At 44.5% G+C, this 14,636-nt stretch overlaps 1 protein-coding gene across 1 annotated transcript in view; it reads right to left on the bottom strand.

Moving 5' to 3' along the window:
- PIK3CB (phosphatidylinositol-4,5-bisphosphate 3-kinase catalytic subunit beta) overlaps positions 1–11,102 on the bottom strand; it is a 97,545-nt gene extending 86,443 nt beyond the window's left edge. Inside the window, exon 1 of the mRNA XM_086754345.1 lies at positions 11,073–11,102. The gene's annotated coding sequence lies outside the window, so the exon portion shown is untranslated. The remainder of the gene's footprint in view (positions 1–11,072) is intronic.
- Between the last annotated feature and the right edge of the window lie 3,534 nt (positions 11,103–14,636).

The raw sequence follows: 14,636 nt of genomic DNA, 5'->3' as shown, positions 1-14,636 counted from the left end.
GTAATGGGTTAGCGGTACTGAACATCACAGCTGCCAGCCCCAAGGCCACCAGCTCTCAGCAGGCTCCCCACCTCTGTAAGATGACTGCAGCACTGGTACCAGTGCCTGTTCAAAGCAAATAAAGCACAGGGAAACAGAAATTACAGCCACCACAGCAAAATGAGATCACAACAACATGAAAACTATTGTGCACACCTCGGTAACTGACGTGGGCCTATTTCTATGTCTGGGCTGATCAGGACAGGCACAAAGCAAACACCACGCCAGAATGAGCCTGGCGTGCTCAGAAAATTGTTCCAGCAACGCAGCAATGAGTTAATGATTGCATTGCAACTATCACAGGAATGCCAGCGTGCAGTAAGGAGTGTTTTGAAGAAAGCATTCAAAAACCTACTTCCCTGCCGCTTTTTGTTCCCCCACCAAAGAGGAACCATTGGAAAGACCAAACCATCTGCAAACACCTTTGAAGAAAGCTTTGGCTAGCCACTGCTGCTTTCCTGAGAAAGAGTAACTCACTGCATGCTTAATTCTCCTTTATACTGTGCAATAACCTTTTTTTTTTGGTGGAAGACTAATAAGACTACTGATTTCCAGACTTCTAAGAACGTTACTGCCAGGGCCAAGTGGACTTTCAGAATGACCAGAGGCTTCTAAACTTTTCAATAAATTTTCACAGCAATTTGGCCTTCTACCTTTTAATCCATGTAAGAAATGACAGACCTCAGCCTGACACCCACCCTAATCTTGTGGTTACAAAGCAGTGTCTGACCACACTACAGCAGCCCTAGCCCTCTTTGCATGAGCCCTGTACACCACAACCTGCCAGGGAGCCGGGAACAGGCTCATTATACGCCAGATAACGATGATTACGGAAGGCCAGGACTGGGTGGTAATGAGAGCCCCTACACATTTGGCATATGGCAACGTTTACGTACCTGTCTACTCATAGATCCGTATCCTCAGCACTCTGTGCTAACTCTCAGAGCTTTGAGCAGAGGACTTTGGCAAGCCTGTTTCAGCTGCAGTGATCCATATCTGAAAGTACAGCGAGCTGCTAAGGCAGAGCAGTGAGGTAATGCTGTTAAACGAGAGCACGCTGCCTTTAACTATCCCATGCAAGTCCAGCAGCATTTCTAATGCCACCATACAACTGGTGCAACACAGAATCATTTAAGCTGAAACTTCAAACACATCCTTACCTTGTCATTAAACGATACGTAAAATTTCTTTCACCAAGCACAACTTCCAGTTAGGGTCAATCAATTACAGTGTGGACTAGAGGAGTGTTTCACAATAGCAAAAAGCATCAAGTGTCAGCTCTCATGCACCTTAAAAATGCCATCTTTGTGCTCAAGCACCATTAACAACAAATGGATCCAATACCTAGAACAGCCACAGTACAGGAAAAGAAATCTTCTCCACATTGTAGTGAAAAAAAGGTATCTATTCATGAAACGCTCCCTGGCAACTTAAAAAACATCCTATGACAATTTCTTCATATAGCATATCCAAAATAACCTCTTAAAACACTATAATCTAACATTAGTACTTTCCTTCAATAATTTAACTTTAAAATGTATACATAACTTTTGAATGTAATAATGCTAATTATTCCTTTGAGAAAAAGTTTTGAATAAAGTATTAGGGAGATGCATACTTCATCTCTTCTAATCTTAGTCACATCTCAAACTACCATTTTCATAGATACACGTTAAAAAAAAAAAGAGACATACGGAAAATGAGGTCCTGTTACAGGATGTCAAGTTTCCTATCAAAGAATATGCCATTACACTTTGTGGCTTAATGATTTTACACAAACCTAAGAAATTATGATGCTCAGCTAAACTATCATTTACCATGAACATACCTTGAAACGCTGAGCATTCTTTTCTTCTGTTGTTTTCTCTCCTTCCCCCACGGTGACAGCTGAGGGAACAGACATGCAGTCCTGTCGTGGCTTAGCCATATGAACTCTATTAAAAACCTGATTATTTCAAGTTCTTAAAGATCAGGTGATACCCTCCCTCAAAAGATGAAAAAATATGAACAGACCCTAATTAATATCTGACAAAGAAGCGTAAACTCTGAATTAGAATAATAATGTCAGGAAACTCAACAAAAGATGCTTTGTGTTTCTCATTCCATCAACATTCAAGCGCACATATTTAGAGAGCACACGTGTGTTTTCCCACACGCTGCGTGCACCTGCAGCATTGCCTGCAGAGCAGCAGCAACATTAGCTACCGTAACCACGCTCCTCCCGGTCTGTACACTAAAAATGAGCTCTCCCTTCTACCTGCATTTCCTGCCGATGGGCATATGCTGTTGCAGCTGATACACACGACCCATTCGCTCAGTAGCAAACAACTTATCTGCATACGAGCAAAGTGCTTTGCACTTAGCAAACGACGGCACACAAATGCATTAGAATTAGATTTAAGGCTACTAAAGTCAGGAGATGACAAATGAATGCCTGTATAGCAAGTTTACCGTCAATTCTGCATTACTGCAGTTGCTTCATTCAAGTTCTTTGATAGATACTGAGGTACTGAGTCTCCTAATTAGCAACTTGCCTTTCTAATGCACAGAAAATCACAGTTTGCTTCGCACTCTGGGTCTGCAGTGATCGATTCCACAAACCCACACGTGTAACCTTACCCACACGAGCAGTCCTGCTGCGTTCAACTGTCCTTCCAAACTGGCCTGGGCTCAGCACACATGAGGTTCTGTACATTGTGCCCTTTTCCAGTTCATCCCATCTGTTTACAGCCTTTCCATCTACTTGACTGTGATTTTCCAAGATATCAAATTCACCTTTTTCCTTTCAGCTTACTCTATCTGATGTACATTGTAATGATATTAAGGGGAAATTTATTAAAGAACTAGCTTAACTCAATTTCTTTCCACAGTGTTTCTCCAGTCTGGCTGGCTGAGTGTGACCTTCCCAAAGGTATTTGGCAGAGGCCCGTCATTTGTCAAGTTATTTTTCCAGCTTTTGTCAGTGTGAGTTTTCAAATCGGTATCAAATGATTTTTGTTATATCAGATCAAAAAAATGCTCTCTAGTTGAGCTGACATCTTTTAGTCTAACTCCTTAAAACTGCATGAGACTAATGAAGTACACGGTGGAAAAAACACACAAAACTCCAGTCTGTAGCCAAAATTCCACCTAGACATAGAGGAGGAGGGAGAGAAGAATTACATCTTTTGAACAGTATTTCCCAAGTGTTTGTTAAGAATTATTTTCTTTCTTAATCTCAAATCAACAGTGGTCTCAATTCAACAATGCCAAATCTGGGCTTGATGAGATCTGTTGAAAATATAAGAGGACAACATCTCATTCTGCTGCCCTGCCATCTCCAGTAAGTTATGCGTCCATGGCACAGGCAGACCAAGTAGCTTGTTTCCTCCAGCTTTTATTAACCACTGACTGGGGTCCTGGTTCCAGATGCAAGGCTGGAATCAGAAGACCAGTTCAAATATATTCTTGCAGTTGCTGCTAAATCGTAACTGTTTTAAAAGATTGAGTATGACAGGTCAGAGAGAGGAACAAAGAGTTTCATTCATGGAAAATCTTACTAGCCTTCAAAGCAAGTCATATGAGAGATCTACGAATACATATATTTTTATAGCTTGTGCCTAAATTAGAAACAAGACTAAAAATCTCCATGTCCCTCACGAACTCCTTCCCTTCTCTCCACATTCTCCCATTCATTTTGGATGATACACTGTCCCTTTTTTACTCCCCTTATCCCTTCTTATCTGTTCTCTCTCCACTCTTCCCATCCTACTGCATCTTGACTTCATGTTCACTTGTAACCACATGTTGGATTCAGAGACGCGATGCACCAAGCCTGGTGTTTTGGACATCTGGCAGTTCCCAACTACAAAAAGACCTTCCCATCTTGCCTCCCCCAAAGAAGCCACTAACAAAAAGCACAGGAGGAAAAAATAAAAACAAACAGCAAAACCTCAGACTGCTTAAAATCTGTTCTGAGTGTTCCCAGTTTAAAGCAGAGTCATCAAACTACACCGGCAGAAGCCAGTAACAGATGCAGTTGAACTGTCTAGGATTGTTCTTAATATTTCAGTTCTAGGAAATATGCAGACACCATAACTACACGACTGTGCCAGAAATCCCGAGGGACGGGGCTGCCTTCTCAGGGCACATCTGAGCTCATCAACCTCGCTGCAGGTTCTGGCTCAGCTATTTTCCCTTAACCAAACTGCCTATGCCTGCCCGTAACTGCCTCAAAATAACTGTAGCAATAGAATATTCAATAATGGGACTTACACTTGGTTCTATTTTAGAGGTGAAGAAAATAAGAACTTCCCATGTGTGCCATGTGCTGCTGTTACTACAGTGTGGTTTCGCAAATCTGCAGAGCTTCAGAGAGAGAAGGTATTTTTGGTCCACAGCCTGAGCGCTGGCTGTCCACAGCACCTTCGCCACCAACCACTGCCCAGGAAGCAGAGCATCTCTGTGAAGCTCAGGCCAGCAAAGACCCACAACTGAGCTTCGGGCAGAACTGTGTGGAAAGAGCCTTTTTTCTGGTTCACTTAGCACCATGACATGTTTCAGAAATCAAGCCCAGCATACGTCCCCGCTGCTTCACTTTGCAGGTGTCTCATCCGTCTGCTCAGTCCTGGTTTGGATCAGAAGGCTTTTGGGCTGCCTCCTTTATACATTATGTCCTCATGACCCAAACGTCAATATTCAAACCAAATGGTACCACACATCCAAAAATATACCAACAAAGTAAGTATAAAGCTAGAATCTAGCTCTCCTAAGCAAGCTGTGTTCAAATATACTTCACAACAAAGTAAGAAATACGCCAATTTAATGCAGTAGACGTGAATGAGAAAAATTGTCAGAAGCAAAATTCACTAGGAAAAAAGCCATTTCCTCACTCTCTGACCTTTGGAACTAGACCAGGACAACCTGACTGGGTGAGGCAGAAGTGCTAGCCATTCAACCAGCTGGGCAGGGCGGGGAAGGAAAAAGAAACGAAACAGAAACAAACAAACAAGAAAAAAAAAAAAAGAAAAAAAAAAAAAGAAAGAGAATGAGCGAAAACTGTTTCCATGTGAATACTTAGGGCCATCCAAACCAGGCAGCTATGTTAGAAACCACTTTTGTGCACTTGCTGAATTGAAGTTTTGAGTCAACCAGAGCAGTCGTTTTCAAGGATGTAGTACAATCCAGACAGCGACTTTTGACTTGGAAAGAAGAGATAATGAGTGAGAGGCAAATTTCTAGCTGGATGAAAAATTCTGGCTACAAGGACAACAATCTCTAAAAGAGGTAAAGGAAGCCACAGCAGCTACGCGGAGTCACATCCATGTATCAGAACAGAATTTAAACCAGTCAGGTATCTCTAAATGGTACCAACTACTTTATTGGTAGGTACGGACAAGTATACAGCCTCAGAAGATTGCAATCTTCCTTGCCATACAGGAAAGGAAAATCGTTTCTTTTAGAGGAACTCAGAGTTACTCAACTCTAATTAATCTTCTAAAACAGGAAATCCCTGCCATCGCAGGTGGAACTATAATACACTGGCTGTGCAGCTGGGGAACATGAAAAATGTGATTTCCATGTTCCCATCTGGCTCACCAAAAACAGAGCACAAAACCGTAAGCAAAACATGCAGCTGAGAAATTTGAAAAAAAAAAAAAAAAAAAAAAAAAAGCAAGAAGTAAAAAAATGAAAGGAGGACTATAAAAGTCACTTATGTCATTCATAAGAAAGTTCCCTACAGCACTAAGGCTTGAGCCCTTCTGAGGAAGCTGCCATCACTTTGAGAGCTTAGTTATAGGGCAAAGAAAATTTACCTGAATCTGTATTTTAGGAAACAAAGTTGAGAGGACACTTTGCTGACTTCTGACATCACCTGTACCCCTGAAGGAATCCTGTGATGTGTACTGACAATACCAGCTTCTCTGGGACATCTCTTCATTCTCCATAATTGGTATTTTTAAACATAGTTTACACTGTTATTTGCTGGGTGATTTCACAGAAGATGAATGGGAAGATAGAAATTTCTTTGCCACTGAAATGTCACTTGAGTTAAAAATCAAGACACGAAACAGACATTCCTTTTTAATATTTACTTGTCTGCAGCAAGGTAGAAAAGACAGATATAAGCAATGATTTACATTGCTATATATTTCTGTTTATCTAAATTGAAGCAAAAAGATCAGGGACATGTGGAGATGACGCATGTCATCACTGCTTGTAGGGTATGCTCTGCACACTCTGCTCTGAGCACTAAGGCTGTGTTTAAGTTCAGCTTAGGATAAACAATATTTTTCATGACAGCCTATTTCAAGCTTCACAAAGGCATCTGTATCAGAACAACACGGGGCAGATTTCAGCGGGACCAAAAAAAAAATAAAAATTGTGTCTACAGTGAAAACAACTAACACAAACAGCAGCACCAAAGCTCTGTTTAGACTAGGGAAAGTTCAGTAAGTCACTGATAAAGGAGCTGTAAGGGTGCGATACTGAAAGATATGTCTTCATCACAAGAGTAGCGCTCTGATCATAAAACAGCGTGAGTACTTCTGACTGTATGAAGTGACCCTCGCTCACCTGATGCCCCAAAAGATGCCAGTAACTAAGCCAAGAGCAGATTAATTCCCTTTACCTACAGATATACCATCACCACACCCACTCACTGAGAGAAAAGATAAAGATATTTACTATTAATAAAACAGTAAATACAGTAACTCGGAGCGGGGACCACAATTCTTATTTTTCTTTCCTAAAGATATACTCAAGCAGCTCTCTATTTAGACTATTAGAAGGCTAACTTTTCTCACATACACATTTCAGTCAATATAATATAGGTATTCACATTATTCTGTTACTTTTTAATTAATTTATGTCTTATTGCTTCATTTTCAAAAGTCACTGAAGCCACAGGACACTTCAGTAGTCAATACAGCGTGGTACCGCACAGCAAACACGCGCTTCGAAATGACCTGAATACATGCAATAGAAGCAATAAAATCAGTAAGATTACATAGCTGGTCTTCATTTCAACCTGGATACTAGTTCCAGCAAGAAACTAATATATATTCACCAAAACAAATGTCCATCAAAGCCACAAAAGCAATTTAATGCTTACACAGATGCTGACAATACTATGTCAGAGCTGTGCGTAACCCAACAAAGGAGGCTGTAGGTGGATCAAAGCGCAAACTGGTCCAAAATGTATCTATCCTCTTCACCAACATACAGTCCATTCTTAGTCTGGCCTCTGTGATTTTGGCTGCTACACTCAATATTGAAAGAAAATATACAGGAACAATTGAAAACTATTTTCCTTATGGCCATAATGGTGAGGGAAAGTGTTTAATTGAAGGAGAAGACAAAAATTATCCTGTGATTTAACTGACACGTTCTTCCTCTGAAGATGGATTGGTAAGACACAGAATTTAATGTAAGGTAACTTTGCCATGTTGAGGTAATGTCAGGATGTTTTGCTTTCTACAAGACAAGATGAAAGTTTTGGTCGCTACGCTAAGTAAGGGGGGAAATTATATTTTAAATAAAAAGCTCTCCTAAATTCCTGGCAAATTACAAGGTTTAGGTCTGCTCTAAAAGGAATTTTTATCAGCTGGAAGAGGGCATCTATGTGAAGGATTAATAATAATGAAAAACAACCTCTTTAAAAAGCAGAAGTAATGCTTGCTGAATTCATCATCACCTGCAGGACTGGTTATGGTAATAATCCGTGACATCACGCCAAGTAGACTGAAAATAATTAATAGTGCCCAAAAAAACTTCACACAGAAGCTTCAGTGCCAATGTTGTTTTGACTTATTACAATTAATAAAAAATATAAACCCAAATATTCAGGCCTGGAATACAAATTCCTTATATATGAGAAACTTGCATGAAAAATAATAATAAACCTATCTCTCACAGCATTACCCTGTCAAGGGTAACTGAGTTCCTGGATGACAAGGTCTGTGGGGAATTCTGGTCTCACTGTTCACAACTCTTTAATAAAGTTCTTTCTGTTCATGAAATGGAGAAGCTGATTCAATGTATACATGCTGGGGTTCCACCACTGAGATCTGCTGAGCCACCACAAATGCTCAGGAGTCAGAGGGTGAGAACCAGGCTACTGAGATGCCTTCAAAAAAAATCAGAGCTTAGCTGATTGTGATATTTAGGGGGTGCTCATTAAATCCTGAAGGCTAACCGTCTCACCGCACAAGCTCTTTCCTCCTCTTGTCTGAAGTAGCTGTGAAACAATGGTCAGCTGGTAACGTGTCTCAAGCCAGCAATAAGGAACGTCTGCAGGGACACAGGACTGTGGGAGAGGATGAAGAGGAAGAGAAGGAAACAGAATAAAGCAAAAGATGGAAGTGAGGAAGGTCAGAAGGTTGTTTATACATTTACAATATCTCTAAAATAAAGTCACACCCCAGAGAGATGCAGGTGGCAAACTGATCTCATTAGAAAAACCAGAAGTTCAGAGACAAGGTTCATTTTTGCCAAGGATCCTGTTTCCAGCACTGCTCATACCCAGATGTTGCAGAGGAAGGTTCCCAGCCACACTGTCTGACAGACTTAAATGTGGTTCCTGCAGGGCAGGCCACAACAGTTTTGCTAAAAGTCACCACCAAGTTAGAGAAATATTAAGCAAGGCAGAAAATAAGATCCACTCTTCGGAACGTGGCATCTACGGTCATAAAGTTTAGAATTGGTCATGACATTTTTCCCAGAAAACAGCACTTGGCAGAGCACACAGCATCCCAGACGAACTCCCAGGTCCTGAAAACTTTCATATCTGCCTCAAAAGTGTGGAAAATAAACCTGGCTACTCACTGCTCTGTTAACCTAGGAAGTAGGCAACTAGTGTGCAAACAGCACAAAATCCCCCAAGGCATGAAAGGGACCAGTATTACCACATCCACCACACAGGCTTCTGGAGCAAAGCATAAAGATTTATACAGGCCACCCACTTTTAGGGAAGAAAGTGCCACACCAGGATGATGCGGCAGTCAGCATTTCACTCATGGATGCTGTCGAGGCGAGAAACAGACAAGATGGACTGCATTCATTTCTCATCCCTCCATTAAAATGGATCCGAATAACTGTTGCCTCGGGCTGCCCAAAAAACTTCCTTCATGATGTTTTTCTACTGAAAATTGTGGCTTTCTCCAGGGGAAAAAAGAAAGCTTTCCACTAAAAGCACTCACTCTGTCTAGTATTTTATTTCTAAAAACATAAGATGTACTATCTTTTGTTTTTCAGAAAAAACTTGGTTTTGAAGCGGTGCATCACTGGAGCTGTGGTTTAGGCGCCCTGGACGTGCCCGTCAGAGCACACCTCCCACGAGGCGGTGTGAGGTCACCCAGCGAGGAGATGGTGACACAACTGGGGAGACACAGCCCAGCCAGGGAAGCCAGCCTGCAGTGGAGTTGAAGCTGTCAATCAAACGAATTCAAAACTGTTTTAAAAATATATATATAGTGCAAGTGTTGGCAAAAGTAATATGCTTTGCTTTAAAATTTTCTGAAAAATAATATATTTGGTGATCAGGTTTGTTCCTCACCATTTCTAGAGACCCTTGAAGCTGCCACCACTAAGGATGGAGCTGATTACACCAGGACACAGGAGGCCCCAAGAACAGGAGCCATAGGCCGGTACTGCCAGGCTCTTCCCGTGCTCGGGAATTGCAAGTAATTAGCTGTTCCTCCTCCATTTCTTCCTCTTCTCAAGAAGCCCAGCTCCAGTACCTGTCCACTCTCATTGCCAAACGAGACCAAGCTCACCAGCGAATGCTGTGCATCGCCCTGACAACGCCAAAGATTAACTTGCTGATCTTTGTGTTTAACATCCAAAAACTATTACTGGAACATCGCATTCACACGTTTTATACAGATTCTGATACAAGGGCAATGGCTAGCCCATAGTGCCTCGGCAGTTGTCCGGGCTCTCTTACAGGATGTGATATCTGTAAGAATAAACCCAAGCACACATATGTGTATGCAATCAAGGCTTCGCTCTTATCAGACCCCTCCCAGTCTGCTCATGCTTTAACAGGTCATTGACTCGAGTAACCTCCCGCATGTTACAACTGCCAGTAAAACACAATAGCCTGAAACCGAAAATACCTCTCTTCTACCCAGAATCCAAACCGAGGGACAAGCTCGCTGATAATTCTGAGACCAGCTCACACGATGAGACGCTGGTTGTCTCAGTGCTCCAAGTGAGCAGCTTAATTGGAACAGAAAAACAGAGTGATTAATCACAGCTAAGGAAAACACCTTGCTACAGAAGACGGGCAACGTTAATGCTTTACATCATTAAGAAAAAATTGAGGTTACCCTTCAGGACAGCACACGTGGAAAACATTTAAGGGAAAAAAAAAAAGAGACGAAATGTTGTTTAATTGGTGAATTCCTCCCATTGACACCCTGAAGGGTTTGCCAGAGGCTGACAGGCTGGAGGTGTCAGCCTCAGCCCCGCCGCCCCCCTCCCGGCAGCTGCGGGAGCTTCCCCCCCGCAGCCCCTCTGCCCGTCGCTTTCTGGTGAATCAGCCTCCGCAGTCACCTCTCCTCGGCGGGTTTGATTCGGTTTTTCCTCTTTTTTCCTGTGGGTTGTTTTTTTTTTTTTTTTGTTTTTTTTTTTTTGACGCAGGATTCACCTCCTGGGGAAGCACCATCGTGAAGGGCTGGGAAGCCGCTCACGGGACAGAGGAGCTTCTCCCAAACTGGAAAAGCCCCAGGCGCCAGCCAGAGGGAGGGGACCCCACCAGGGCCGGGAAGGAGCCGGCTGCTGGTAAGTCAGAGCCGGGAGGAGCTCCGCTCTCCCACCGCGGCAGCCGGCGCCCGGGCAGGGAGCGGGGCTGTCCCACCGCCTCAGCCCCGCAGCCCGCCGAGGTGGCGGGGGGGAGCTCAGCCCCGCAGCCCACCGCCCTTCCCGCCCGCACATCCCCGCCGGCCGCGCCCCGCCGCCCGCAGCCCGCCCCGCGCCTCTCCGTGCCGGCCAGGGGTGCGGGGTGCGGGGCAGACAGTGAAATAGAAAAGCAGCGAGACCCGCTGTCCTACCCGCCTGTGCTCCCGCAGCCTCGCACCGACGCGGCGTCCCGGCAGCCCAGCCCGCCCCGCGGCCGACCGACCGCCTCCGCCCTCTTCGCCTCTTCCTCCTTCTCCTCCTCCTCCTTGGCCCGGCCCCGGAGCGCGGGCACGTTTAGACCTCAGGGGTATTTGAGAGCGGGTATTCTGGGCTGCAGCGGGGCTCCCCGCTCCCCCCGAGGGCTTCGGGCCGCTCCCTGGCCCGGCCTGCACCGCCGCGGCCCCTTCGCCCGGGGCAGGACAGCAGGGCAGCCCCTGAGCGTGGTTTTTGCAGCCGCGACTTCGCACTCGGTAGTGAAGCACTGAGTCATGCTGAATGCTACCCAGCTATTCCTCACGCTCTCCCCCTTGGACTTCTTCCCTCGGGAAGGAGGATCATTGCAATGGGATCTGCTGGCTCATTGCACACCAGCCTCCAGTTCCCCCGAGGAACTGGCTGGAAAGGACCAGGTAATAGGTGACACCGGTGGCACCAGCAGAAACCAGCTGCCCACAGCCGATACAGACACCTCACTAACCTCCAGCCAGTCACCAAAACGCCTTTGCTCCAAGCACTCTCCTCTGCGCTTCAGTAGCATCTTGTGCCAGCCTTCACCAGCAACACAGCCGCCAGGCTTTGGGCCACCGCTTGGGAGACAGTGTTTTAATAAGACAAAACCTGTAACTTCAGATGTAGCGTTCACAGGTGTGCAAACCCAGTCATCACATCTGGCCACACATCAGGCGGCAGAGCACAAAGCTCTGCTGCTGCAGGCTGCATTTGGTGGGAAGGCCAGGGGGCATCTGCTAGGAGGCAACTTAGAGCTAAAAGGAAGACAGTAGGCATCCTCCACAGAAGAGGTGGCCTCAGTCACTGGGAACAAAGGCAAACGTGGCTTCTAAGAAAAGTCTGAATCCCAAAAATGCCCTAGCAGGAGGCCTGGAACATCCCACAGGGCAAGTGAACCCCATATTCCTGTTTTATCGGCTGTCGTAAGCAGCAGGAATGGTGTTTGTCAGCAGAGGAACTTGTAAATTTTAGTACTTGCAGAAAGGTTTAATGAGAATTTACAAACCTACAAAGTTGGAATATAGGCTAAAAATGTGGCAACATTATACTTTTGAAGCCTGACATTCTTTTAATCCTTGCTATGGGCAATAGCTTGCAATGAACAATAGCAACTCCAAACCCTCTCCTTACAGCTGCACTGGTCACAAATAGAAGTCTGAGCAGGGCAGGAAAGCCAATGTCACAGAACAAAGGAACCCAAAGCAGCCTCCACCTGGAGCTTCCTTTTCCAGGCTCCTCTGGAGTCTGTGCTCATGGGTTTGCTCTGCAGATCCTCAGTGCCGGAGCTCTTCCCTCCCCCTGTCCCCTGGAACGAGCAAAGCCCTCCATCCCTGCCAACAAAGAACAAAATCCAGCTAGCAGGAGCTTCCTTTCCATTTCTTGCAGGTTGCTGGTTCCCCTCCCCTTAAACATCTCTGCCTACCAGTTATGTTACCACACTGCAGCTTCACCCTCACATACGGAGAAGGGCTTCGGGGCACACTGTACATGCAACTTCCACCTGCAGTCGCAGAAAGAGTAAAGCCAGAGTTCAGTCCAAATTTTATCTGGCATAAACGCACACCACAAGAAGACACCACCTTCCCTTGCCCATTCGTGGTGCTCTCTGCATCGCCCCCTCCTTTCCCCTCGTGCAAGCTTCTGTCTCACCAGATAAATGGGATGAGTGAACTAATCTAGGCTAAAACTGAGCTTTTTGCTTCTTTTCCCAGTGCACTTGTGACTTCTCAACAACTGCCTTCTTAAAGGAAAAAGAATACATCCTGTTGGTTTCTTCCAGCACGGCAGAGCCAGTACTCACTTCTGGATCCTGAAGTGGTTGCTTATTAATCTAAATTCAGGCACCTATCCTAATGTCTATATAAATCAACAGCAGATGAGATGAAAACCCTATAAGCAGCTGAGAAGGAACAACTAGGAGAAACAGTTCTGGTCAAGACCTCATGAAGTGTTTTCCACCAGTAAATCTCAGAGACTGCTGGTGCTCTTGAGTTTATATCTGCATCAGAACTGAGATATTTTGAGTGAAGTATAGCTCTCTCTGACTGACTTTGGACACCACCTATGCCAAGGGAGCTGATGTGTCAACTTAAAAATCCCAGAGAACAACCAGCAGCAAAGGCACTGGTGGCTTTAATTCTTCACTGATTATCTCTAAGACAGTCCCTTAATCCAAACTTCCAATTTCCTCCCACAGAGCATGGCTAATACTTCACTTCTTCCACCCTCCACCGGCCATCCCTCCACAGATGGTGCTCTGCAAGTAAGGCTGTTCCCCATGCACTGAACACAGCTGTGGCACCTAAGCACTGCCTGACAGGGTAAAAATAAGCACTGAGATACCGCAGAGACAAGTCTGACTTGCTTAGTTTCTTGCCCTTGCTGTGAATGAAGCTTATTGTGCATGTCCACTGCCATAGTTGGATTTTTCAGCCTGCAGACAGCTTGGCTGCCCGGCCTGATGTACATACTCCTGCCCAGTTTCATCATACCTAGTTGTCACTTATCAGCATATTTAGCATTCTTCAGATCCTGACAATCCATGCCTCTCCACAATCCACGCCTCGCCACTTCCCAGGATCTTTGTATTCTTGCCATTATCAAGTGTTGCCTTTTACTCTTCTTGCTTTCTTTTTTTACTGTCGTCTTTCCTTACACACCTCGAGGAGGATGAGTTTCCTGGAAGAAGGCTTACGGAAAAAGATCTTGCCTCACTCTCTGAGCAAGTAAGGGAGCCAGGAGCTATTTACATATTTTCTGATAAGCAGTGCGAATGTCCTGATGGTCCTGTAAAGTCCGCAAGGAATTAGCTTTGTGTTGTTCCTTATTTCTTGCTTGTCTATGCTTGCCCAATTCTAATCAACTAACAGTATTAAACATACTTTTACATATTGTTATAACATTATTTGGAGGAAAAAGCAGTATTGTAGTCTTGAATTTAACCATTAAAGAGATGGTACTGCCACTAGTTAGCATTTTAAAATCATGCAAATGACTTTAAAAGTATGAGTTCTTCGTATTAAGTATCAGTTCTGATAATTAATACCTGAACTATTAGGTTACAGCTGCATCTCATGTCTAATTTTTTTCATACAACCATTAGGCCAAAAATTATATTTTATAATATATTACTAATTTAAATTTTTTACTTCTTTATAAGAACAACAACTGGGGGTTTGGTGGGGGGTTTTGTTTGTTTACTTTGAGGTTTTGGTTTTTGGTTTTGTTTGTTTGTTTGTTAAAGGTTGACATTTTCTCTCATTAACATAACTGTAAAGATCTGGAATCCTGCGGCACAGGAGCAATCCTCAGGTAGCGAGCAGCCCTGCTGGAAGCATGAAGAGTAAACCACGAGCGGATCCAGGCCGAGCAAAGGGAAGGAGGCGGCAGGCTGAGGGGCAGAGCCGCCTGCTGCTCCCAAGGGCCTGCTCGGTTTGCAGCCCCTTCTGGTACTCACAGGCCCTGGGCAGGGAAATGCAGGGGAAAAC

This window comes from Chlamydotis macqueenii, chromosome 9 (assembly GCF_036417535.1).
Source record: "Chlamydotis macqueenii isolate bChlMac1 chromosome 9, bChlMac1.mat, whole genome shotgun sequence".
NCBI classification, from domain to species: Eukaryota; Metazoa; Chordata; class Aves; order Otidiformes; family Otididae; genus Chlamydotis; species Chlamydotis macqueenii.
This window is presented reverse-complemented; position numbering and strand designations above follow the sequence as displayed.